At 36.2% G+C, this 26,287-nt stretch overlaps 1 protein-coding gene across 5 annotated transcripts in view; it reads right to left on the reverse strand.

Moving 5' to 3' along the window:
- Positions 1 to 26,287, reverse strand: part of CHST9 (carbohydrate sulfotransferase 9) — a 298,929-nt gene that overhangs the window by 264,927 nt on the left and 7,715 nt on the right. For 2 of the 5 annotated variants that reach the window (XM_055129637.1, XM_055129638.1), the window contains exon 2: positions 15,192 to 15,377. The exons of the other annotated variants lie outside the window; for them this stretch is intronic. The gene's annotated coding sequence lies outside the window, so the exon portion shown is untranslated. The remainder of the gene's footprint in view (positions 1 to 15,191; positions 15,378 to 26,287) is intronic. 5 annotated transcript variants of the gene reach the window in all.

Consider the following 26,287-nt stretch of genomic DNA (forward strand, 5'->3'; position numbering starts at 1 on the left):
CTGGAAGTTAGAGAAACAAGAAAATGGATTCTACTTTGAACCTAAAAGAGGAATGCAAACCTGCTCACACCTTGATGTCAGCCTGTGTCATACTTGTGACCTGGAAGTATAAGACATTTGTGTGGTGATAACTCATTCTCATGGTAGAAAAGACTAGCATAGCACAACACTATTACAAAGAAGCATTACTTACTTATTTATTTTTAAATTTCATTTTTGGGCAGTACCTCTCTGTACCTCAGGTTTACTCTGCTCTCAGAGATCACTCCTAGCAGTACTTCAGGGACCATATGTGGTGGTGGAGGTTAAACCCATATTTGGCCACATGTAAGCCTAGTGTACTCGCTGCTGTACCCCACTACAGACCCATGAAGTGAGGTCTGAAGTGAAGTACAGCAGTGCGACACAAATATATTTTAATGATAGTTTCTGAAATTGCTATGAGTAGAATAAAATTATCTTTCCAAAATAAATTTTACATGGTTTTTCTGGTATAGTATTTCATAGTCCATTCCTATAATAGCTCAAGTGTTCAATGTATTTTGTCACATAGGCCATAGAAACATATTCCTTTACTAGACACTAATTTATAGGTGCTTCCTTAAACATTTTGTTGCTTTGATTTCCCATATAATTTATTTAATAGTACCTTCTACTTTTAGCTATTGTAATTAAAATTTAATTATAATTAAAATTTCTAACAAGACAAGGCTTTGCCCTTACAGTCTTTGTTTAAACAGAAAAAGTTTTAAGCTCCTATTTTACACTCTAGTGTTTAATATAAAGCTGGTTCTTTTTTAGTAACAGACTACCTCAAGAGACTGCATAAAATGAAATCAAAGACCTTACAAACATCTGTCTATATTTGAGGAGGTGAAATACTCATAGATATTGTTAAAGGGATTATTCATCTCATTTCTAATTTTTATTTGCTTTACTTTATACAAAAGTTAGTGTTAAAAGATTTTGAGAATTTCTAACCAATATAAAAAGTTATGTCAAATGTATTTATGTCTTTTAGAAATTATCTGAACCAATTTAAGAAATTGAATATCTAGAAGCTAGTGTTCTACAGCAGGTAGACCACTTGCCTTGCATGTGACTAACCCAGGTTTAATCCCTGGCACCATAAATGGCCCCTCATACCCACTCTAGGTGCAGAGCCAGGTGTAAGTCCTGAGCACAGCCAAGTGTGACCCTCTCTCAAGAAAAATAAGAAAGAAATTATGTGTTCATAATATCAAATTTCTATAAAATATAGAGGAAGTTTTTCAAAAGTTTTCTAGAATCGAAGAATTTGACCATGGTAGTATAATTTGATTGGCACATCTCAGATAATGGGAGAGTTATCAATGAGGGTTTATGCCAGATATGAATTATATAAAGGGGTTAACCAGTTCAAGGAAATATAGAGTTTCATTCATTGTCGAATGGATACATCTAAGAAGAGATGAATAAATGGTGACTTCCAGTCCATGACTTGGATCAATTATGATATAATTAATTGAAGTGGATAGATTACAAGTAGGAATTAGAATTAAAAAACACTCAAGTATATAACATATTCCTTTTCAAAGCAGTTGGTAAGAAATGAGCAGGTGTTTTAGTTTCCTATGCCTGCCAGATTACATTACTAAATACAAAGAGACTTAAAACAACAGAAATTTATTCTCCCACAGTTTAGATTTTTTCACTACAGTAGAAACCTAAAATCAATGAGTGGTGAGGTCTAGACACTCTCTCTAGAGACAATGGAGGAGAATCTCTGGCCCCTGGTGATTCCACTTTGCTTCCAGTTTCACACAGCTTTCTCTGAATACCTTCAACTACATTTAGAGTCTACCTACAAAATTCAGCATGAGTCCATCTGGAGAATTTTAATAACAGTTAAGAATAATTTTCCAGAGAAGATCACAAATTCTAGGAGTTAAGATGAGGACATATCCTTTAGGCAGGGTATTTAAGACTCAATCCAGAGTTCCAGGTGGCACAAGTTTTCTCTGGGCACAGTGAAAATTTTGGTGGTGATCTAATCAGAACAATGTTCAAACTTTTCTTTCACTAGATGGTCATGTGAAGTGATACTTTGTCTCCCAATGACTGTAAATGAGAAATTCATGTTCTACATGCCAAAGACATGCTGGCCTTTACAGAAGTCCAACAAAGTACTAGAGCAAAATTGAGAATATTCCAGAGAAACAAAGAAAAAAGCTACCACTAACACCCAGACCACTACACCCCATTACCTCTGAATTTGTCATTTCACAAGACATTTTTGAATTTAAAGAATTCAAAAGAGAGCCAATAAACGCCCTTTCTTTTTTAATTCATCACAAAGCAATGGTAAATATAGTGAGACATAAGAAATTAGATGTATTTCAGGTGTAGCAATTTGGCAGGATAACCAGAAATAACAATGTTAACATTGATTGAGAAGTTTTTCCCTTCTAGGCATTATTCATAAATTTTTATATAATATTATAATTTAAAGTCACGATAACCCTGATGTCTCCCTAGACATATGATCTATAATACTGACTCATGTAAAAGGAGTTTAGTGAGAGAAGCAGTGAGGCAATGAGTGTTACGGGTCAAGAAGGACATACAGCACATTGGCATCAACCTACAGTGTTTAGACTTATTCTTATGGCCATTACAGTGACAAAAGCAAGTTTGAAGCATGTGGACTAACCAGGTTTTGCATTTGGAAAAGATCACGGGGTGTTAGTGTAGAAACTGTAAGCATTTAGAAAGGGAAAGGAAGGCCATTGCAAGCCTCAAAGTGAGAGAGGATAGATTATTTTCCAACCCAGAAATTGTCTATCTTTTAGTTCACACACATACCTTCTGTCTTTTATTCCTGGGGACAGTTTACTATAGTGGTGAAGTATGAAGATTTAAGAGGTTACCCAACCTCTTGAATATTCCTTTTCAATCTGAATTGAAATAACAATTTAACAACTGCTTTTCTGGCACATCTTTCTCTAAAACCTTAGTATGTCTCAGTTTCTATACATTTGAACAAGAGCTAATAAAAGTTTATAGCATGCTAATACACACAACACACATATACAAGAAGAGTATCAGCCCACAAATGTACTCTATAATTATTAGGAAATTAAGAGTTTTGTATTCCATATGACCAGCACTGGGTCTTTTGCATTATAGGTAATCAATAAAATAGCTGTTGAAAAGTTGGGCATTTTTACTTCAAAAAGCAGCCTATTTTTACTATTAAGACAAGTTTATTTTTTTTTAGTTCAAGTCAATTCAATTCAATCAATAAACATCCATTAGTCCTGAATATGACTTGGGCCTCTGCCAGACACTGTAGGCAAAGTCAAAATGAGTAAAATTTAATCCCTGATTTTTATTAGGAAATGCTTCAACCTGTCTCTTACAACTTATACAGTTGGTTCTAATAGACAGTTCTAAAAAATCTGTTCTCTTCTTTAAAATAACATACTAATTATTGAAAACAATTATGTCTACTTTTAATCTTTTTTTTAATTTCAGGAAAAGCAATAAATACATATAATTCCTTCAGCCATTCATTTTGGGACAGGGTTTAGGAGCATTCAATCAATGTAATCCTCTTCCTCCTGACACATATGCATTTGTTAATGCTTTGCTTTAAATGCAAGGCTAAGAAGCAGCTACAATAACCCAACCATAATGGAGTGGCTGGATAGTATCATGAGAATGAGCATCATAAAATACCTAAAATGTGGAGTGTATTCACAGATAAAATGGAAAATAAAACAGGATACAGGTTAGAGTTTTTATAGTTTTAGGTATTTTTTTCCTTACCAAGTAACAGGGAAATGGAAAGACCTGAAGGAAAAATAATTTGAGGAAAAGGATACTATAATATAAAACAGGTCATAAGGACATAAAATTAAGGAGCCAAAAACGTATGGCAGGTAGTAAATACGGCATATTTAGTAAAGGTAAGGAGAGGATTTAAGAAATAGCAGGAATTAGGACTACTATTAACTCACTGTATCACTGTCATCCCATAGTTTGTTGATTTACTCGAGTGGGCACCAGTAACATATCCATTACACTCAGCCTTGAGATTTTAGCAGCCTCTCCTTACTCATCTTTCCCAATGTTGGAGGCTCTTTCAGGGTCAGGGGAATGAGACCTATTGTTACTGTTCTGGGCACATCTAACGCCACAGGCAGCTTGCCAGGCTCTGCCGTGCGGGTGGGATACTCTTGGTAGCTTGCCAGGCTCTCCGAGAGGTATGTATATATCTGTTACTGTATTTTGGATATGAAAATGCCATGGGGAGCTTGCCAGGCTCTCCCAAGTACGCAGTAGATGCTCAGTAGCTTGTCAGGTTCTCCAAGAGGGTATACTAGGCTATTAGATGTGGCTTTGAGCTTGCAGGAGCCTCGTTTTATAGTCTTTGGATGTTGGCCATTGATGGGATTACAGGGCGCCAGGTGCAGTCTCTGGGTGTGACAGCCTACCAACTGGAAAATGGGGGATCTGGGTGGAAGAGGCCCAGTCCCAATCTGAGCAGCCTGCGAGATCTCAGCCCAGAGTCTCGCACACCTGGGTTTCTCCACTGTACTATTAAATACTGTTAATATTTCATACTCCAAAAAAGTGGAAAAAGATGCTACCAGAAGATAAATACGGTCACTGTGGACCAAAGGACTTTGGGGAGAAACTGAAAGAGGAGGATTTGTTCTTTCAGTCACTGGTTTGTAGTGACAGCAGAGAAAAAAGAGCATATGCTTTCAACTTCAGTACACAGTGGGAAAGCAAGGTGTTAAATTTACTAATACTATCACTAGATCCTTTCTTTGAAATAATAATGAGGTGTTTGTGGGTACTATGTAAACAGCAAAGCATACTAACTTCTTCCATTTTATCGTGTGTATCATATACACCAAATAGAAAGAGTTTCTTTTTAGGCACTACAAAATCTAAAGAATTTGATGCATCATTATGGTTAAAAACCCAAAATTTGTGATACAACCAGAAAACAGAACACAGAAGAGAGGGGAAAAGAAGAGAAATGATAAGAAGGAAAGAGATTATTAATAGCTCTGTAGAAATAAGTCTATTTCCCAAAGGCCTCTAAAATAAATTGTCAAAACAGGGCAGTAGTTAAGATGTAAAAAGCAGTAGAATACTGATTCCTTTGATCTGTCCACTTACATTTTATCAGTAACCAGTAGTTTGAATTAGAATATTAGCTAAAATATAAGATAAAATGGAAAACACTATTTTGGAATGTCACTTTTAACTGTAAAATAACAGCAACGGTATTTAATGATAAATAGGTAAATAATTTAAATAAAATGTTTTTATTGTATTACAGTAAGCAAATTATTGAAATATATTTTTAAAGAGTATTTTTCTGGTGAGAAAATAACCACAGATTGCTTTATTATTGATGTTATTATAGTCGTTCTTTAGACAAAATGCCTTTTTTATGTCTTCACTTATATATTACATTATTTTTAAATCCTCCCTCTGCTCATCATAGAAATTAAAATTCTTATGAAGGTGTTCTATTTATGCATTATTCCAAATCCTCATGCCATAAATATCGGTGTTTATTTGTGTTAATGATTAGCTGGACAATCAATAACTATTTAGAAGAAATTTTTCCCCTTTATTACACACCAGCTGATGTGTGTTGCTATTATATAATGTCTCTTACAGAAAGCATAATTCTGCTTGGCAAAAAATAGTAAAACTCTATGGCAAACATAAAACTCTAAAACATGGAAATAAGTGCATATTCTAAAATAAATATGATTTGTTTCTCAGAGATAGCACAGATTGTGAGTCAAGCGCTCATTGCTCGCTTCCAGCAACCGCAAGCAACGCTCAAGTGCACCATTCTCTGTGCGCCCTCTGCTTTCTCTTTTACCAAATTGTAGCCCATCCGTGCATAGCCTGCAATCATCTGATAGAGAAATAACATTAATAGTAGAGGGCCTAATCTAAAAATCTTGGTCTGAAAAAAGAAAACTAAATTAAATCTGCAAAAATATCTACTGACAAATATCCTACAGTAAGCTCTTCAGGCGTTTGCAAAGAACACATCACCAAAACAGTGTTCGTAATAAAACATCAAAGTAGCTGCCTAGGGTAGTTTTGAAAATAAGTATAGATATATTGGCAAGCCTGAAATGATGCCAACAAGTCAGAGCAGGAATAATAAAAGACTGATAATTAGCATTCCATAAAAAAGCAGGCACTGAAACAAAACATGTTTTTAAAAATGTTGAGACTAGAGCCATAGTACAGTGGGTAGGACATTTGCCTTGCACGAGGCTGACCCAGGTTTGAGCCCCAGCAGCCCATATGGTCCCTTGAGCACCCTCAGGAGTAATTCCTGTGTGCAGAGCCACGAGTAACTCCTGTGCATCACCGATGTGACAGAAAAAGTCAAAGAAAAAAGTATTATTAAAAGTCACAGTACTACTACAGAATCATGAATAGTGATACTTTTAATGTTATTAATGGACAAGTTAATTTTTATTGTTAGCTAATTACTGAAGAGAATTTCTAATAAAATGTTGGCAGACTGAACACAAATGTTCTCTCTTTTAATGTTAAGTGGAGCAAGGAAAGCCTCTTCAATAAGTGGTGCTGGGAAAACTGAAACACAACTGCCAAAAAAAATAAGAACTCAGTCCTCTATCTAATGCCAGGCACAAAAGTCAGATCAAAATGGATTAAAGACCTCAATATCAGACCTGAATACATCAAGTACATGGAGAAAAATGTAGGCAGAACCCTCCATGGCATTGAAGCTAAAGGCATCCTTAAGGATGAAAGAACACTGGCCAAGCAAGAGGAAACAAAGATAAACACATGGGACTACATTAAGAAGCGTCTGAACCTCAAAAGAAACAGTGACCAAAATACAGAGAGAGCTCATGGAATGGGAAATTTTAATTATCCAATACCCATCAGATAAGGGGTTAATATCCAGGATATACAAGACACTGGTACAATTTTATAAGAAAAAAACTCCAAACCCGTCAAAATAATGGGGAGAAGGAATGAACAGAAGCTTCTTCAAAATAGAAATACAAATGTGTAAAAAAATACAAACACACGCACAGAAAAGTGATGTGTGTTTACAGGCTTTTGGGGCGGCTCTCTTTCTCTCTCTCTCCCCCCTCCCTCTCTAGTAGCTCACGTTCGGTGCTCTCAATCTGCTGTGTATGGACCGAATCCGGATGGCTCTTCCATTGTGCTCTGATTCTGTGTGTGCTGCTGTGCTCTCTTCTACCTGTCTCTCTATCTCTGACTCTCTGACTCTGTCTCTGTAGTTTCTCCTCTGGTCTCTTCCGACCTCTCTCTGTCTCTGTTGTCTCTCTTCTTGTCTCTTCTGATCTCTCTTCTTACAATCTCTCTCTCCGGAGCCCTTCTGCTTCTCTCTCTAGAGCCCTTCTCTCTCTCACTTCTGACTCTGACTCTTACTTCTGACTTGCTTTGTGCTCTTTCTTTCCCCTGGCTCCGATGACTCCCTGATTCTCTTTCGCTTTGGCTTTGTGCTCTGCTTCTGTGTCTTCTCCCCCTACTTCTCTTACAGTCTTAATTTATTTATATAGCAATCATATAGGGTGGTGATACAAAGGTGGGTTGAATATTAACAAATCAACAAAGAGGGGTAAAACCACTTCTCCAGGAGATTAACAAAATCTCATCTAAGGAGATTACTCCAGATTACTAGGAGATCCAGTTAAGGGTGGGATCCCATCCAAGGTGTGTTGCTTTCTTCTTTCCTCAGCTAGTAATTCACTTAAATATTTGTAGTAAATATACTTCTAATATTTCTAGCAATGTCATTCTGTATGAGCACAGTAAGAGATATATCAAACTTAAAGTTTGGTTCTTTCTGAGGACAACTCACTATATATTCCAGACCACCATCCTCAGGTCAGGCCAGTCTTCCTAACCACAGCAGGGTCCCAGTCTCGTCATTACTTTTGGATCATGACAGCATTTGTCCATGACCATGCTCTCAACTTATAGTTGAGTATTGTGGCACTTTGGCCTGGCCCATTTTGATGCCAGGGTAGCTCACAGCTTTCCCTAGGTCCATTCCATCCCTCGTTAGGATCCTGCTTTTGGGGTGCTAGGAATTAAAGGCAACTGAGTTGAGAAAGCAGATGCCCAGGAGTAAATATTATTGGAGTCATTCAATTCCCAAGTTACAAAGCATAATATTAACTGTCTTCCTGTGTCCATACAGGAAGGACATTGCTTTAAGTAAACTAAGTTCCCTGCGGCAAGGCTAAAAGAACAAGCCCAATGTTATCCTACACAAATGGCCAAAAGGCACATGAAAAAATGTTCTACATCACTAATCATCAGGGAGATGTAAATCAAAACAACAACGAGATTTCATTTTACACCACAGAAACTGGCACACATCAAAAAGAATAAGAACAATCACTGCTGGCTTGGATTCAGGGAGGAAGGGTCTCTCATTCATTGCTGGTGGGAATGCCAACTGCTCCAGGCTTTTTGGAAAAAAATATGAGAATTCCTCAAAAAACTAGAAATTGAGTTTTCATATGGTCCAACAATATTACTTCTGAGAATATATCCTGGGGTTGCAAAAATAGCACCATAGAAATGAATCTGCATTTGTATATTCATTCAGCACTGTTCACAATAACTAGAATCTGGAAACAACTCGAGTGCCCGACTGAGAACAGGTGACTGGTTAAAGAAACCATGGTACATGTACACAGTGGAATACTATGCAGCTGTTAGAAAAGAGGAAGCAATGAAATTAGCTTATAAGTAGATGGACCTGGAGAACATCACTCAGAGTGGAATGAGTTAGAAAGAGAGGGATAGACAGAATGACTGCACTCATTTGCGGAATATAAAAATAACATAGTATGAGACTATGCAGAGACATAGGGATAGGAGGATTGCTCCACAATTGGAAGTCCGCCTCATGTGCTAGGGAAGAAGACAGTTGGGATAGAGAAGAGACCATTAAGTCAATGATGGTTGGAGGAATTGCTTGGGACAGGAGATGTGTGCTGAAAATTCACTAAGGACCAAATATGATGACCTCTCAGTATCTGTATTACAAAGCATAATGTACAAAGTAGAGATAAAGAGTAAAAAAGAAAATGCCTGCCATAGTGGCGGGGGGGGGTGGGTGGGGGTGGTAGGGAGGGATACTGGGGACATTGGTGTTGGAAAATGTACACTGGTGGAGGGCTGGGTGTTTGATCATTTTACGACTGAAACTCAATCATGAAAGCTTTATAAGTATATCTCATGGTGATTCAATAAAAAATAAAATAAAAAAATTAAAAAACCAAAAAAATGTTCCCTCTTTAATCACCTCTAAACTAAGAGCCATTGAAACAGAGGAAAGACACAAACAAAAAGAGATAGATAAGGAAAAAAGAGTTGAATTCAAGGAGAAAAGATCAAATACAGTTTTAGAGAGTGAAATGCCGGTAAAGGAGTAAAAACTAACTAACAAAAGCATATGTCACTGTCATCCCATTGCTCATCGATTTGTTTGAGTGGGCACCAGTAACATCTCTCATTGAGAGACTTATTGGTACTGTTTTTGGCATATCCAATACACACGGGTAGCTTGCCAGGCTCTGCCGTGCAGGCTCCATACTCTCAGTAGCTTGCCGGGCTCTCCGAGAGGGGCGAAGGAATCGAAAACGGGTTGGCCGCTCGAAAGGCGAAAGCCCAAGTGCTGTGCTATCGCTCCACTGAAATAAAAGTGATTCTTAAATACTAGCAAGACCTATGATACTAAAAAGAATTATGAAGCAGCATGAGGTAAAATGTAGAAAAAGTGCAGAGGATTCCCTGGAAGAGGGAAAGCAAGAAAGTGACACTAGAGAACCAGAAGAACCAAGCAAAGAGCAGTGTAAAAACAAAAAACAACCTAAATCACAAAAATTCTAAAGAATTAAGCTTCAAACCTTTTAGGAGATGAGAGAATGCTGATTTCATCAAAGCAAGACAGGATTTACATATTATAAAGTGAAATCAGAAAGAAAAGAAAAGCTCCTACAAAAAAAATACTATATGACTAAAATTTAAAATATCCGACAGGTTATATTATAATAACGTCTCAGAAATAAAGGGGAAAGTACAAAGAGAAATTTGGACAAAAAAAAGGTCATGAAATAGGATTAATCTGTGTGATTCAAAATTTGAATAAAAGGAGTGCCAGATGAAGAATAACAGAGAACTTTATTGAAAAAACTCAAGAAAATTCTAGGTACTGAATATTTCTAGGTACTGAAATATCCTGTCTTCAAGGGGTCAATGAGTACATTAAACAGTGGACAGAAAATAAAAATTCAAGGAATATCATAATGATAATTTCAGAACAAAAGGAATGTTTTCATAGAGAAACAAATAAATCACAACCAGAGGACCAAGAATCAGAATGACATCAGACTTGTAAACAGCAATAAGGCATTTAAAATAAGGCAATGAAGCAAGCATGCCTTCAAAATTCTCAAGGGAAATAATTTCTCTTAAAATTCTGTTAAATTATAAAGAATTCTATCAAAATCTCAATAAAATATGAGCAGAATGTATGCATTCTCAGATGAGGGTTTGTTTGTTTGTTTTTTTCACGTGCTTCTCAAAAACCAGAAAGAGCCTGACAAAGCAAGTGATTAAGAAGAAGAAATAAAATAGAGATAAATAGGTTCAGAAAAGGAGAGATTACAAGATAAATGTCTGGTTAATAACAAAAAAGATAAAAACTGGGTAACATGTTTCCAAGTATAAGAAAATCAGACTAAAATATGCCAGAAAATAGGAGGTCTACTAGAAAAAGTAAAATTGGTAGACTAGCTGATTTGTTTTGTACATGTAGACCAATATTGAGATAATAACAAATAGTCTGATTTGGGACAAAAACTTAGAATATTAAGCAATTAAAGAATAATATTATTGACATCAGGGAAAGCAGAAAACAAACAAATAATAATATTTGATTATGCTGCATAGTTAAACCATATATAAAATTTACATGATCACAAAATTTATGTGATCAATAAAGTTATATATGTATATATATATATATATATAAAGAAAAATACTATCACTTCTACTAGGAGGGTTGGAAAGAACAAAGATGTGTATATGAGGATGGGTTAGGAAGGACTGTAAGTTTTTTCTGTTATGGAGGGAAGTAAAGAGAAAAACCTAGACCTAAAAAATATCAAGTTATACAATATGAATGTTATGTAGAGTCAGGGAAATAATCACCAGAATATCAAGGTCTGCTTGATTCATAACTGGCAGAGCCAGAATTCAAACCAGTGTAATCAATCTATCTCTAAATCTCTTTCTACTAACCTGGATTGGGGTAATAGCAGTAGAGAGGGGGGAAAATTAAAAGTACCTAAAATTAACTTTTGAGGTAATACTGTGATAAGAGAAGTATTTCAACAAGGAAATCAAGAGCTCAATTTTCATCATGTTGGATTTTAAATCACAGTGCAGCAGGTAGGGCATTCGCCTTACCTGCACGTGGCTGACCCGGGTTTGATTCCTCCACCCCTCTCAGAGAGCCTGGCAAGCTACCGAGAGTATATCACCCCCACGGCAGATTGGCAAGCTACCCGTGGCATATTTGATATGCCAAAAACAGTACCAACAAGTCTCACAATGGAGACATTATTGGTGCCCGCTTGAGCAAATCCATGAGCAACAGAATGACAGTGACAGTGGAAGTGATGAAAAGCAAGGAGAGGTATCAGGTAGGAAGTTAAATTTGCAAGTTAAGATCTCTGTGATCGACAGACTTCTAAGATGAACCTCAACAGGCTTGTCCCTGCATAATCCCCACCCCCTGAGTACAGGCAATACCTGTAATTTAGTTCTAATTAAGGACATATAAAAAGATTTTTAAATGTAAAATTAATTGATATTCTTAATAAATTGCCAGCCAGTTAATTAAAAGATCATTTCAGTGATTAGAAAGAAGGAATTCCATGACCCTGGAGGATATCATAATAAGAGAAATAGTCCAAACATAAAGACTGTAAATCTCAGTTGTATGTGGAATACAAAGGAAAAAAATAGTCATGAAGGGCAGAAAAGTTAGTGTAATGGGTAGTTACTGGCCAACAGGTGCAAGTATTCAGATAAAAGATGAGTAAGTTTTGAGGATCTAATATACAACATGTTACTATAATTTTAAGCAACATATTATATGCCAGAAATTTAGTTTAAACATTCTCAATCCTAACCACACAAATACATATACAAGGTAACCATGTGAGGAGATTAATGCATTAGTTAACCCAGTTGTGCTAATAATATCTCAATATATACCTGCATCAAATTATGATGTGATACACAGTAAAGAATAAACTAGGGATTATCTGTTAATAGCTGGTCCTGATTTAATCAAGTTATTCCTTTACAAAAAAGATACAGGATTTCCTGGGGTTTGATATGCTTTTCTAGAGAAAGCGTCTAGTTGTTAAGACTGTCAGTCCTATAGCTGTAATGAACTGAATTCTGCATAATAGGCTTGGAAGAAAATCCTTGCTTCAAACAAGATTTCATACACACACACACACACACACACACAAACACACATACACACACACACCCACTTCCAGAATGTTCCAGAGCTAGTTTACTTTAATTTAAAAACAGCTTTTGGTTTTATTGACACACATTTAAGTCACATTCTAAGTTACAAGAAGTCTCATTACTGCCAAAGAATTGTTTTGTTTTTGTAGTTCGGCTCTATGGAATAAATAAATAACTTGTGAACTTTTTTTCCTTCTTTTCTAAAAAAAGGAGAGAGGGTGGTATTACAAAGCTCCCAACACATTCCTCATGATGTAAGATTATCCACAAATGTCATTCTTCTCAGTGAGGGCACTGTACTTCCTCACCAAACCTACTCATCAGCAAAGAGACTTGTACACATCTGTCTGGCAATGAAGACTTTTTCCTACATCTCCAAATGTAGCCTGGGGATACTGGATAGTATGTAAGGCAAGCTTGCCATTCTTGTGGCCAAGCTGGGTTCAAATGCCACCACCCATTATGATTCCCGAGCTCACCAGGAGTTATTTCTGAGTTCAGAGACAGGAGTAAGATATGAGCACCGCTGGGTGTGCCCCCGCCTCTACCCCCTCTCCCCCCCTGCCCAAAGAAGTAGCAGACAGTTCAATTACCAGCTTGGCTGCAACCTGATCTTTCTGAGCAGAGGACCAGGTTAAGTTGTTCCCATAGAAATGTGATAATATATGATACACGATCCCACAGAAATGGTGATAATATATGCATGTTCTTCCAAGCTGCTAGGTTTATAGACATTTATTGCTAGAAATTGGAAATTATTACAAACTCAAAGGCGAGATCTAAGATAAAAATATAAATTTAGAAGTCATTGGCATAAAGATAACATTCAAAGGCGTGCAAATAGCTTAGATCTAGCAAAGTTTAGATAATGTAGATGGAGGGAAAAAAGAAGATTAAATAGGAGTTCAGAGAAATATCAAAATATCAGTCAGTAATTAGAAGTTTGGGTGTGGTGAGGAATTTTATCCACTTATTTGCTTGCTGTCTGCTTAATTATTGTTTTTTTACCAAGATATCATAAGTGCAATGTGCAATATAATGTAGTTAATACTACAGATACTATTCATATTTATTGACTGATTAAATGAGAAAAGAAATCATTGATAGTGTTGTTAAAAAAAGCACATGATATCTCCAAAGTCTCACATATTTGAGATATTATATAAAAAATTCAATTATCTTGAATATGTTTAAAAAATGTTAGAGGATAAATAATATCTAAGGAAACGGAGATCATCAAAAGTGGCCAGGTAGACTTGAAAAAAAAAGTAAACTTTGTAAAAACAAAATCTACTAAAATTAAGAGCTCAATAATAGTTTAACTAGCAAAGAAGAGAGATAAATAGAGCACCAGTGAATATGAAATTATTGCTAAAATGTAACATGGATCTACACACAGAAAAGGTGGAAAGTATTTTAGAGTTATGAAAGTGAAACAAAAGGTCCAGCATATGTTGAATCAGAGTTCCAGAAGGAAAGAGCAGAGAGCAACGAAGGAAGCAATCTGCAAGAGACAGTGGCTTAAGGTTTTCTAAAACTAATGAAACATGCCAATCCTCAGATTTAGAAAGCAACACAGTGATAAGCAGAATAAAAGAAACTAACTTCTAGCTTCATCAAAGTGAAACTTCAGAATATGAGGAACAAAGATAATAAGAGAACACAGAAAGCAATGGCATAGTCACCGCAAAGAAATGACAAGTAGACTGGTGTCTAACTTTTCTACAGCAACAATGAAAGACAAACACACAGAAACAGGGGCCAGAGAGATAACTCAAAGGGCAGCGCATCCACTTTGCATGAAGGCCCAAGTTTGATATGTAACACTGCAGAGTCCTCTGAGTATCAAGAGTGACCCCCTCAGATTAGAGCCAGGTGTAGCCCTTGGCATCACCAAGCGTGGTCCAAAACTAAAGCAAAAAAAAAAAAGTAAAAGAAAAAAAATAATAGCTGCAAGATACTAAAATGCAATAACTGCAATAACTCTTGAAAGCGAGTGAGAATAACAGAGATATATGAAGGTGTATTGAGAAAAAAAAATGTGGTATAGTGTCAGAAAGATAGCTTTACTGTCTGAGCACGCGCTTTGCCTGAAGCTGGGCTCGGTAAGATGCCTGGCACAGTCCCCTAGGAACTGTTAGAGATGACCCACTAAGCACCAAGCCAGGATTAGCCCCTGAGCACTGTCAGATATGGCCCAAAAACTAAACAGAAGAAAAAAGATTTTAAAAATTATGCACAGATGTACATATATATGGAACCTAAACATATAAGCAAACACTGATTGCATAAAATTATGTCAATTTTGTCTAATATCTTAGTATAAAATAACAGTGCAAAAGTCAGGATAGATATAATTAGAATTAAACTATCCAAAAAATTATTTCATTTGGCAAGAGGGCACATAAAATATTATAGCTCATTACAAGAGAACAAAAAGAAAATTCATACTTAAAAATGAAAAATAAGTAATGAATTCAAATAGATGTGCAATCACAGTAGAAGTAAAAAGTCTAAAGACTTCAGCAAACAAAAAAATAAGGCCAGACTAGATCTTGTACATACAACCAGATATTATGTATAAGAAATACCTGGGTTTCAGAGATAGCTCCATTCATAAGCTGGCATATAAGATTTGCATGCCAGAAGTCAATTTCTGTTCCCAGCTCTTACATGGTTCTCACGCACCACCAGAATAACATCTGAACAAGAAGTAACCTCTGGGCATCATTGGTTGTGGCCCCAAGCACAGAGAAACAAAAATCAAAAATAAAACCCTAGAAATGTGACATGAAAAGCAAGAAGATTGAGAATTAATATACTATTATTAATCAAATAGAAACAATTGAACTCAAATGTAGTTAAACAAAGATCATACAAAGACATGCTTTTAAAAAATGCATATACTTCTAGAAATAATTGTTATAAATTGGTGAAAAAGTTGCTGAATTTCCTAAAAACCGAATTCAACACTTTTATGTACTTAAATTATGCTTTCAAAAACATGAGGCAAAATTGAAAGAACTACAAGGAGATATGAATAAAGCAAGCTATCATCGAGAGGGTATTTAAAACTTTTTAACTATTTTTTGACTTTGCTTTAGTTTACTTGTATAAAATATACCCGATGGGATGGTATATCTTCGAGTCTTAAAGAAATGGGTAACACTGTAGCACTGTTGTCCCATTGTTCAATGATTTGCTTGGGCCGGGCACCAGTAAAGTCTCCATTGTGAGACTTGTTACTACTGTTTTTGGCATATCAAACACACCACGGGTAGCTTGCCAGGCTCTGCCGTGTGGGCGGGATATTCTCGGTAGCTTGCTGCATTCTCCAAGAGGGGCGGAGGAATCAAACACGGGTTGGCCTCGTGCAAGGCAAACATTCTACCTGCTGTGCTATCACTCCAGTCCAAGCGGGTAGACTGAAGATCTGTGTGAATTCACTTAAAACCAGATTTCTAAGAGAAAAAAAATAAGTAACCTTTAATAAACTTGTTTTTCTGACAATTTTTTATTTTCCCATTAAGATCGAGTCTTAAGAACATTTTTAGGGGCTGGAGTGATAGCACAGTGGGTAGGGCATTTGCCTTGCACGTGGCCGACCCGGGTTTGATCCCCAGTATCCCATATGGTCCCCCAAGCACCACCAGGAGTGAGTGATTCCTGAGTGCATGAGCCAGGAGTAACCCCTGTGCAACGCCAAAAAGCAAAAAAAAAAATTTTTTTTAATGATCTTTAGCGAGCCAAGGTATGAATCTGATCCCCAGCTCCACCTGCCCCTGGGCATCAGTAAGTGCAGCACTCAGTGGCCTCTGAGAACAACCAAATAGTGGCCTGGTGGCTCCCTAGCACCACCTGAATAGTCCTAGTGGTCTCCTGTAATGCCAAATCCTGAATACCTAATCAGCACACCCAGCACCACCACACTGACTATCTGTAGAAGTGACTCCTGGCCCCACTGATCACAGAAACAATGATTGCCAGGGAGAGGAGGGCAGAGAAGTAGAAATGTGTCTAGAAGTAGAGACACAGGATTTCTAGCGCAGTGAAATCTCTTGTGATACGATGACAATGACTCTATGTAAGTATAAATCAGAACAAATCTATAAATATAGAGCATAGGTGATAATGTGTTAGTGTAAGTTCGTCAACTATAACAAATGGACCAGTTTGGTGGGATAACTTGATTATAGAGAGTTGTGGGAGGGAGGAAGTGGTGGTAACCTGTCAGGAGCTATATAGCAAATCGCTTTAGCTTTTGAAAAATATTTCTGTGAACTTGAAACTGCTTCAAAAATAACATTTATATTTTAAAAAGAGTGAGGAAAATAACTTTATTTTCAATTCAATGTGAAAATAACCACAGCTCCAGGCCACTAACAGGAAATCTAACCTACTAAACTGTGTAAAACCCCATGAGATTGTACAGGGGTTAAGGCGATTTCCCTGCATGCTGCCATTCTTGGTTCAATCCCCAGCATTGGATATGGTGCCCTGAGCATCACCAGGAACGGTCTCTGAGTACAGAGCCAGGAGTAAATTCTGAGCACAGCTGGATGTGACATGGTTTTCTCCTAAAAATATTATCATTCTCCCACGAGGTGAACTCTAGGATTAGACAGTGAGTTTTAAGGCTTAAGTAGATCTTATGCAGAAATAGAATGACTGGGGTTGTGAGGCTAGAGAAAAAAATGCACCCATTGACAATATTTATTAGTTATCAATGGATTCTAAGCTGAGAGTACTGTCTGAGAGAAAATGGAAGGAAAGTCAGGCCTACTATATCACAGCACAGAATGAGGGATGTGTATACTTAAACTTGAGGAGAAATAAAATGTTTGTTGAGAAAGGGTATTCTAACATGATCCATTGTTGAACCCCAGACTGCACGACTATGGCAGCTCTTGCAATTCTACATCACTGGTTCTTTAAGGGAGAACAAACAGAAAATGGCTCTTGGATTAGAGACATAGGAACTACCGAGGGGAAAGGTTAGGGGGAGGCTGACTACAGATCAGGAAAAACAAACACTCAAAAAGTAGAGTTCACATGAGTCCTTTTAGAATTGATTGGAATATTTAGCATGGCATGTACAAACCAAACAACACCATTTTCCTTTATTTTTATGATTTCTTTTAAGACCTTAGGTAAAATAACCTACTGAACATTATAAAGGGAAAATAGTACACACTTGCCAATAATATTCAGCTATCCACAAAAGAAGCCAAATGAGTGTTAAAGTGAACTAATGAAAATATTGGGTTAACTTAATATAAAATTTATAATATATGAGATAGGAATTAGAAGGATCTGTCAATTGACTTTGGATATATGTATATATATATATATATATATGTTTTCATGAAGTGTTGTAATTGTATGGGGTTCATAAAGAAAATGTAGCTCTTCCATATTTTACTTTAATATTAAAGTGATTTTTATCTAAGCAGGTGAATCGGTATCATAAAAAAAAAGAAAATCAGTTAATCAGTGATTCCCATATTTAATGACAGGATGATTTCTCTTGTAATGATTGGTACTATTTATTTCTTTAGGCTGGAACAATAGCACAGTTGGTAGGGTGTTTGCTTTGCATGCATCCGACCCGGGTTCGATTCCTTTGCCCCTCTCAGAGAGCTTGGCAAGCTACCGAGAGTATCTCTGGCAAGATACCGAGAGTATCTCGCCCGCACGTGAGAGTCTGGCAAGCTATCCATGGCATATTTGGTATGTCAAAAACAGTAACAACAAGTCTTACAATGGAGATGTTATTGGTGCCCGCTCAAGCAAACTGATGAGCAATGGGATGATGACAGTGACAAACAAAGAGGATTTTGAGAATAGTTGAGTTCACTTCTGTGACAGGCTTCACAGTTTTACTCTGCAATTTTCTGTGTAATAATGATGGTTAAAATGCAGGGACACCCTACCCTCCTCTCCTCTTTTCCCCTTCTCCCCAGCCCCCTTCCCCACATGAGGGTTCCAGAACCCCGGCAGCCCTCTCTGGGTCCCCGCCCACCCAGTAGACTGATTGTCATGCCCACAATTTTCCTCCAGGCACCATCTTAGCACACCAACAGCTCTGGCCCAGAGACTCCCAATTGAATCCTAAAATGTATTAGTGCATACAGAGATGTCTCTGGAACCCAATCATTTACAATCTAGAAATGTGCATTACAATCTCGGCCGCTCAAGCTTTCATGATATTCAAAATGAGCATTATCTAGCATCTGCCCCTGGCAGGTAAGCTTGAATGGAGGTGGGAAAATTCAAGCAAAACACAATGCCCCAAATTAGAGAATTGGGAAAATTGTCTGCCACAGTAGCAGAGTGAGGACTTCAATGTGGGAGTGTGTGGAGGGGATACTGGGGACATTGGTGGTGAAAAATATGCACTGGTGGAGGGATGGGTGTTCCATCATTATATGGCTGAATCTCAAACGTGAAAGCTTTGTAATTCTATCTCACGGTGATACAATTAAAAAATGAAAAAAAAGAAAGTAATATGGAGTTCATGCCCAATTCAATCAGCTTAATTGATGGCTGAACAAATAGCAGTACTCCTACACTATATAAATAAATAAATAAATAAATAAATAAATAAATAAATAAATAATGTAGAAATAAAAATAAATTTCACATTTAAAAATATTTTAAAAAAAGAACACATGAACAAACCAAACAACATTTTCCTCTTTTTTGGTTTTTATATTTATGCTTTCTGAGAACTTAGGTAAAGTAACCTATTTAGCATCATGAAGGAAAAATAGTTACACACTTGATTTAGAGTTATGCATTCTGTGAGCAGGGAATTCAAATACACTTATAAGATCTAGAACTGTTTCCTAAGGCACAATCATTTGCATGGATTTATTATCAAAATGTTCAATTTGTGAAAAGTCTTATTATCATATGTGTATAATCAGTAAACCTAAAGTACAAATAGCTTCTAGCTTAATAATTACCTACACAAATTGTTCACATAACTATTTCCTTTCTACTCAAATTCTATATAGATATTTGCTTTTTTTTCTACCACTATAAATTCAAACTTTTAACTTATGTTGTTCATGGTCTGAAAATTTTTAAAATATATTAAATTAAAATATATTGATAGTTTAGAAATAACACAAAACTCAATTTCACTCAGTTCTCCCAGGTCTTAAAATACTCTCACGAGTATGGATAGCCATTACTATAGCACTGATATAAATGAGTAGTTTGGGGTTACTAGGTAAAAAGAGAGAGGGTATAAGAGCTAAAACTGGAATTTTCTTTATTTGAAGGTATTTGAGAGTTTTATTTTTTAAAAAAAAACTAGCTCCATCTCCATAATATTTTCTTAGTATCTCCCTTTATTAAGGCAATACCAAGTTCAAAAGGAATATTTATATTTGTCTTAGTGTAAGTTGAAGACAAATTATACTGTTTCCTAGTGAGGAGTTCCTATCATAATTAAACTCAGTCTTAAGACTGTATCAGCTGGATTTCTAAGAGACAGATTTTTCATACAATTTTAGAAACTCAAAACATTTCATTTATTTCAATTTATAATTTATGAACATGGTATGAACTACAAGGGAAAATATTAAGGTGTCTTACCTTAATTTTATCTTAGGATATAAGAAAGCGTAGAATTTCAAGGCTAGAGAGATAACATAGAGGTGAAGGCTCTTGCCTGAGACAGTTGACCTGGTTCTCTCCCCAGTTTTATATATGGTCCCCGTGAGCACAGAGTTGGGAGTAAGCCCTGAGCACTTCCAGTTGTGACCCAATAAAGGACCACCAAAAAAGATGCAGAATTTTATTTTTAAAAACTCACATATTAAAGAGCACCATTTCACCTGGTCTGGATGTTAATGATACCATTCTAGTGGCTAGAGTGATAACACAACACGGAAGGCATTTGACTTGCATATAGCCAACCCGGGTTCAATCCCCAGCACCATACACTGTTCCCAGATCCCCATCAGGAGTGATCCCTGAGTAGAGAACCAGGAATAAGTCCTGAGCACAGCCGACGTGGTCCAATAAACAAAGAAACAAACATAAAAGATAATCATTCTAGGCAACCCTATCAATATCTATCTATCTATCTATCTATCTATCTATCTATCTATCTATCTATCTATCTAGGTCAAGTATTTTTACTGGGACCTGAACACAAATTGTATGTTCTATACATTCATGGTAGGGGGAATACATGGAAAATTTATGTTGAAGTTGAAATTTTCCTGAAGAAGTATTTTTATTACAACCTTTCTAAGTATTAGGGTTTTTTTTAACCACTTTTACATTGTATTTTTGAGGAATTGACCCTAAGTTTCTTGATGAAGTGCCTTGTTTTTGGTATTTGCCAATCTATGCTACTAGACTTAAAGTACCTATTTCTAGTACATAAATAATAACAATGTTTTCCCACCTTCCAGATGGCTTACTGTTGAGAACCTTACTGGTTCATCTATCCTACTGAAAAGTTATCTAGATCAATTCTATATTGTATCCTGCATTCTTCCACATTTTGCATTTTTTAATCAAAATCATTGGTTATCTTACACTTTCTTTCAAAGGGAAATCCCATAGAATGTGTTACCCCCTATAGTGCCTAAAAAAGCATTTCTTTATCAATAACTTCCTCTTAGATGTTTAAATATTAATTATGGTACAAGGATATTTTTAGTGGTTTTGGAGAAGGCACTTTAAGTGGCTAAATTTTGAACTTGTTGGATCACTTTAATTCATAAGGATAGTGGTTTCATTCTTTGAATGGCTTAAAATCAGAATATTTTTGCCAATTTTTATTTTTCACTTTTTGCAAGCTACCAGTGGTATATTTGATATGTCAAAAACAGTATCAAGTCTCACAATGGAGACGTCACTGGTGCTCGCCCGAGCAAATGTTGAACAAAGGGACAGATGACAGTGCTACAGTGCTACATATTTGCAAATATATTTTCTCTAAAGATTGTATCTTATACAACTTAAGCATAGCACTCAGAAAATTTAACATGTACACTATAGTACTATGTGATCCACAGTCCAAATTGAGACTCACTCAAATGTCACAATGTTATAATTTAGAGTTTAAGGTTGTTGGGTATTTTTGTCCCATCTCTATCCAGACTAATCAGGAAGAAATTCTTGCAGTTGGTCATAACTATCATAATGTCTCCAAATTGCTGAACAATTTTCAATGACATTTTTGAAGTATCCAAGATATTCTTATACCGAAGAATATTTAGCAATTTGAATTTGATTATTTTCTCATAATTAGATTCAGGTGTGGAAGAATTTCAGAGTGATTATTTCCATCTACATGATCGTGTCATATCAAGAAGTATTTCCCAATATTAGCAATGCCACATGTGTGATCTCTTGGTTAAGTTGATGTCTGCCAAATTGATCCCTATAAATAGTACTTTCTCCTCTTTATGATCAGTAAGTAATTTGTGGTGATAATATGCAGTGCCAGTGTGAATCTCTTTTGGGGACCACACCCAGTGGGCTCAGGTCTTAGGCCAGGCTTATGCTCAGAGATCACTCCTGGTGAACTCAGAACCACAGAGGTGCTAGGGACTGAACATAGGTGAATGTGTGCAAGGCAAATGCCTTACTTTCTGTACCAATGCTCCAGGCCCCAGTGTGAAGTCTTCTCCATCAACCATTCATATAATAATGGACTATCCTATAAATATCTCTGCAATTGTAGTTACTAAAATATGACTATAATTCTATCATTTCTTTTATTAATTAACATCTACACACCATACAAGCTTCAAGCTCTTGTAGAATCTTATCCACCCTGCTTTACATCTTCTTACATACATTACTATTTTTGATATCCAGATGATTCCAAATTTGGCTGTGGGCTACACTGTCATTCTGATGTATCTCCATCAATTTAGGGGCATTTCTATGTTTTCTGGCACAAAGAGTTCCAAGTTTACCATATTTTCTCATAAATTAGTTGAAATAAGACTTTAAATAAGGCTTTAAAGATAACTCAGTTTTAATGCAGCAATTTGAATCTGGCACAAATATCAGAATACCTAGAACACAGAAAATACTAGTGAGTATGAGTAGGTCTCAACTACTTCAGCCATAGTTTGAAGCCTGTGTACAAACACTTCAGAAAGGAACTTTTAAATTCATAAGAGACTTCTATAATATTCTACAATTTCATGTATTTATCTCATTTTAATTATTGTCATTTCTTACCCTTTTTATGTTCATATAGAAACACAAGGATAAGTTTACCTTCAAATGATTTCTTTTCTTTTCTCCAACATTGCAGAAAATTAGATCATTAATGCATAAATAATGTAGCATTAAAGCCTCTTCACAGTCCTACATTGCCAGAGGACATAATAAAAGTAATTACATATATACATATATAATGTATGTATATGTTTGAAGATAGGTATAGATTATATACCTGTGTGTGTATATTTGTATCACTGTATCACAGTCATCCGTTATTCATTGATTTGCTCCAGCGGGCACAAGAAATATCTCCATTCACCCGTGTCACGTGCTAGTATAGCCTAGTGGCATACTGGGGGCTCTTTCAGGGTCAGGGGAATGAGCACTGTCATTGTTACTGTTTGGGCATATTGAGTACGCCATGAGTATCCCGCCCACACAGCAGAGCCTGGCAAGCTACCCGTGGCATATATATCCATATGAAATTCAATAGACCAGCCCCTCTTTCAAGGCAAATATGCAATTATCCAAGTCACTTTCGAAACACTGAGAGCAGAAAGAAATTACTAAAAAACAGCATGGTATCTATGAAACTATTTGTTATGGATATAAATAAACAAGAATAGATGTATACATACTAACATATATGTGTGTGAATATATATATCACATTACTATATCATAAAAGTAATGTGGCTCAGTCTAGAGGGAAAAGAAGGCTCATTTAAGGAAGTGGCATGGCATTACTATCTTAAGTGTTAGCTAGAGTTAATAATGCAATGCTTGAGTATGTGTGTTTTTGGGTGATTCATGGATTTTGGAAGAGACCAAGGTGAGTCAGTGCAACTGGAAGAAAGCCAGCAAGATGAAGCAGAAGGAAGAAGTGGGAGTATTAAAAGAGATCAGACTGGAGGAACCTGACCTTTCTGGCCTTCAAAACATCAGATGCACAGTTTGGCCTTTATCTTAAACAAAGCAATGATAATCCATCTAAATGGTGGTTGTGTGTGACGGAATGGTAGCAGGGACCATATTTGCATTTTGAAAAGGTTCCTCTGACACTTTGTTAGAGGATGGGTATAAAAAAGGGGAAATAACAGATGACAGGAGATGAGTTAGAAAGCCCTGACTTATCTACACGTGGCAAAAGCTTAGAGCTAAATAGTAATGGAAAGGTAGATGTGAACATAATTTAGAAGAATTGATCAATGACTAGGTGAGGCTTAGATACAAGGTTGAAGGAGACGGACTATCAAAGATAAAATCCATATTGTGAGCTCAGAAACCCCGGAGGTGGGGGAGTGATAGGCAGAAATCACAAGTTTAATACTGACATGCTTCATTTAATTATTTTTTTGAGAAAGGTTTTTTTAAAAGGTCAAGTACACAACTGGATCCACAGGTGAGAAGGATTTTGAGCTTTAAGTCTGCTTCCAAGCTAGAGTTTTCAACCATTTTAATACTTGCATACCTGCCCTGATACATGGCCACAGTTGAAAAACTCGTTGAGTGCTCTGTATTAAACACAGGCCAGCAACTTCATAGAATTCTTATTAGAATAAGAATTCTATGAAGTCTTTTGCATAGGTATGTTGGGAAAATTCAAGGTGAACTAATGCTGGTACAAGATAAGTATTTCAGAAAAAAAATTACCTCTACTTCTCTAAATAACTTTCATTGCTGTTAAGGGTGGGGTGTGGTCAGGGACTGATTAGAGATCAAATCAGGGTTGGCTGCATGCAAGGAAAATTTTTTAACTTTGTGCTATCTCTCAAGCCCCATCATGTCTCCAGCCAGACATAGTTGGCTGAACTCATAATTTGCAAAGAGTCCTGACACTGTATGGTCCCCTGAGCACTGCTGGATACTGCCAAGCACAGAAGTAGCCCCTGAGCACTGCCAGATGTGACTACAAAGCCAAAAAAATAAATAAATAAAGAGAGAAAAAGAGCAACCTTTTATTTCTAAATATTCCCCAGTACACTCACCATTCCAAAAGGCATTCTCTTATATTAGCCTTGTACATCACCAAACTTTAATCAATAAAGTTTGTTTAAAAGCCATTCTCTTATACAACTTCAATCTGATTATCACACTCAGGAAATGTTAAGTACAATATTAAAATTTTAAATATTTAACAATCAATAAAGCTTGAGCTCTAGTCACAAACAATCAGTAAGACTGTATCAGTCTGTCTAGCTAAATGCCAGGCCAGTTACAGTAGCATATTCTCATGCTATGAATAAACTGTCTAATTGAAAACAGACTGCAAATACAAGATTTTAAAAGTATAGTTAGTTACTACTTTTACTTCAGTGATGTCACTAATACCAAGGATATTTTAAACTGAGGAAATTCATGGGGTTGAGGAGAGGTATAACTGACCTTAATTATAATCTGTTTAAAGAATATACTGGGAAATCAAATTTAGAGTATGTTTCTTAGACATTAGACCTAAATTTCAATTTTGTAATTACTTTCTTAAATACACAACCAACATAATTTTATCAAAATCTTTACAGACTGCATGTATTTATCTTAAGTAGTTTATAACTATAGGCCACAACTCTAATTCCTGTCATATTTATTTTTATTTTCATTTTGTAGTACCAGGGATTGAACCCAGGGCCTCATAATTACAAAGCAAATGCTGAGCTACATCCCTAGATAATTTCAGTGATATTTAAAAGAAGGAGAATGGAAATGATTAAAGCTAAGTGAACTTTGAGCATCTTGCTTCTAAAACTAATGGACAAATATTACATTCTTCATGTGAAATGGCCACGTCGTGTTACTAGGCTTTCTCATTTTCAATTATCTCAACGAGAAGCTTCTGAAGTTTCAGCACTTTAACTGAGAGTATTTTTCCTTTTCTTCACTACATTTTTAAGTGTTTTAGATTTCAGTTTAGGGCAGTACTGAAGTCTATAGTCAAGGGGGCCACTATGACCCAGTGCTGAAATGTGTCATATCTGTTTATTCTGAAAAAGGTTTTCTCCTATATACAGGAGTTAACAGTACAAAGAGGAAAGAAGACTTTACTGTCACAATCTCTGTTTCTATTCCACGTAAGACTAAAAAGCATAATAAGAAAAACAGATATCTCAATAATATTTCACTGCCTATATATATATCTCTGTGCTGTTCAAATGAAAGAAACTCCTTATTTTCCTTATCACCTCCACAATCCAACAACCTCAATTTTATCTTCTCGCAATTCCTACTGCACCAATATACTCTTATTAGAAATTGTAACAAAAGTAAACCAAATAAAGTTAAGGGTCAGTCTGAGGTTGAGTGTTGGGCCATTCAATTGACCGGGAAGATTCCACTACAAAAAAACAGTATACAACAAAAATAATCATGGATCAAGTTCTGCCTGTACAATTGCTGTATCTGTTTTGTATGAAAAGCTGCTATTCATGGAAAGGGAAACACACATTTAGAATGTGAAGATCTTGTGACTATGTCAAAGTAATTGG

The sequence above is a fragment of the Sorex araneus genome, chromosome 2 (genome assembly GCF_027595985.1).
Source record: "Sorex araneus isolate mSorAra2 chromosome 2, mSorAra2.pri, whole genome shotgun sequence".
Taxonomy (NCBI): domain Eukaryota; kingdom Metazoa; phylum Chordata; class Mammalia; order Eulipotyphla; family Soricidae; genus Sorex; species Sorex araneus.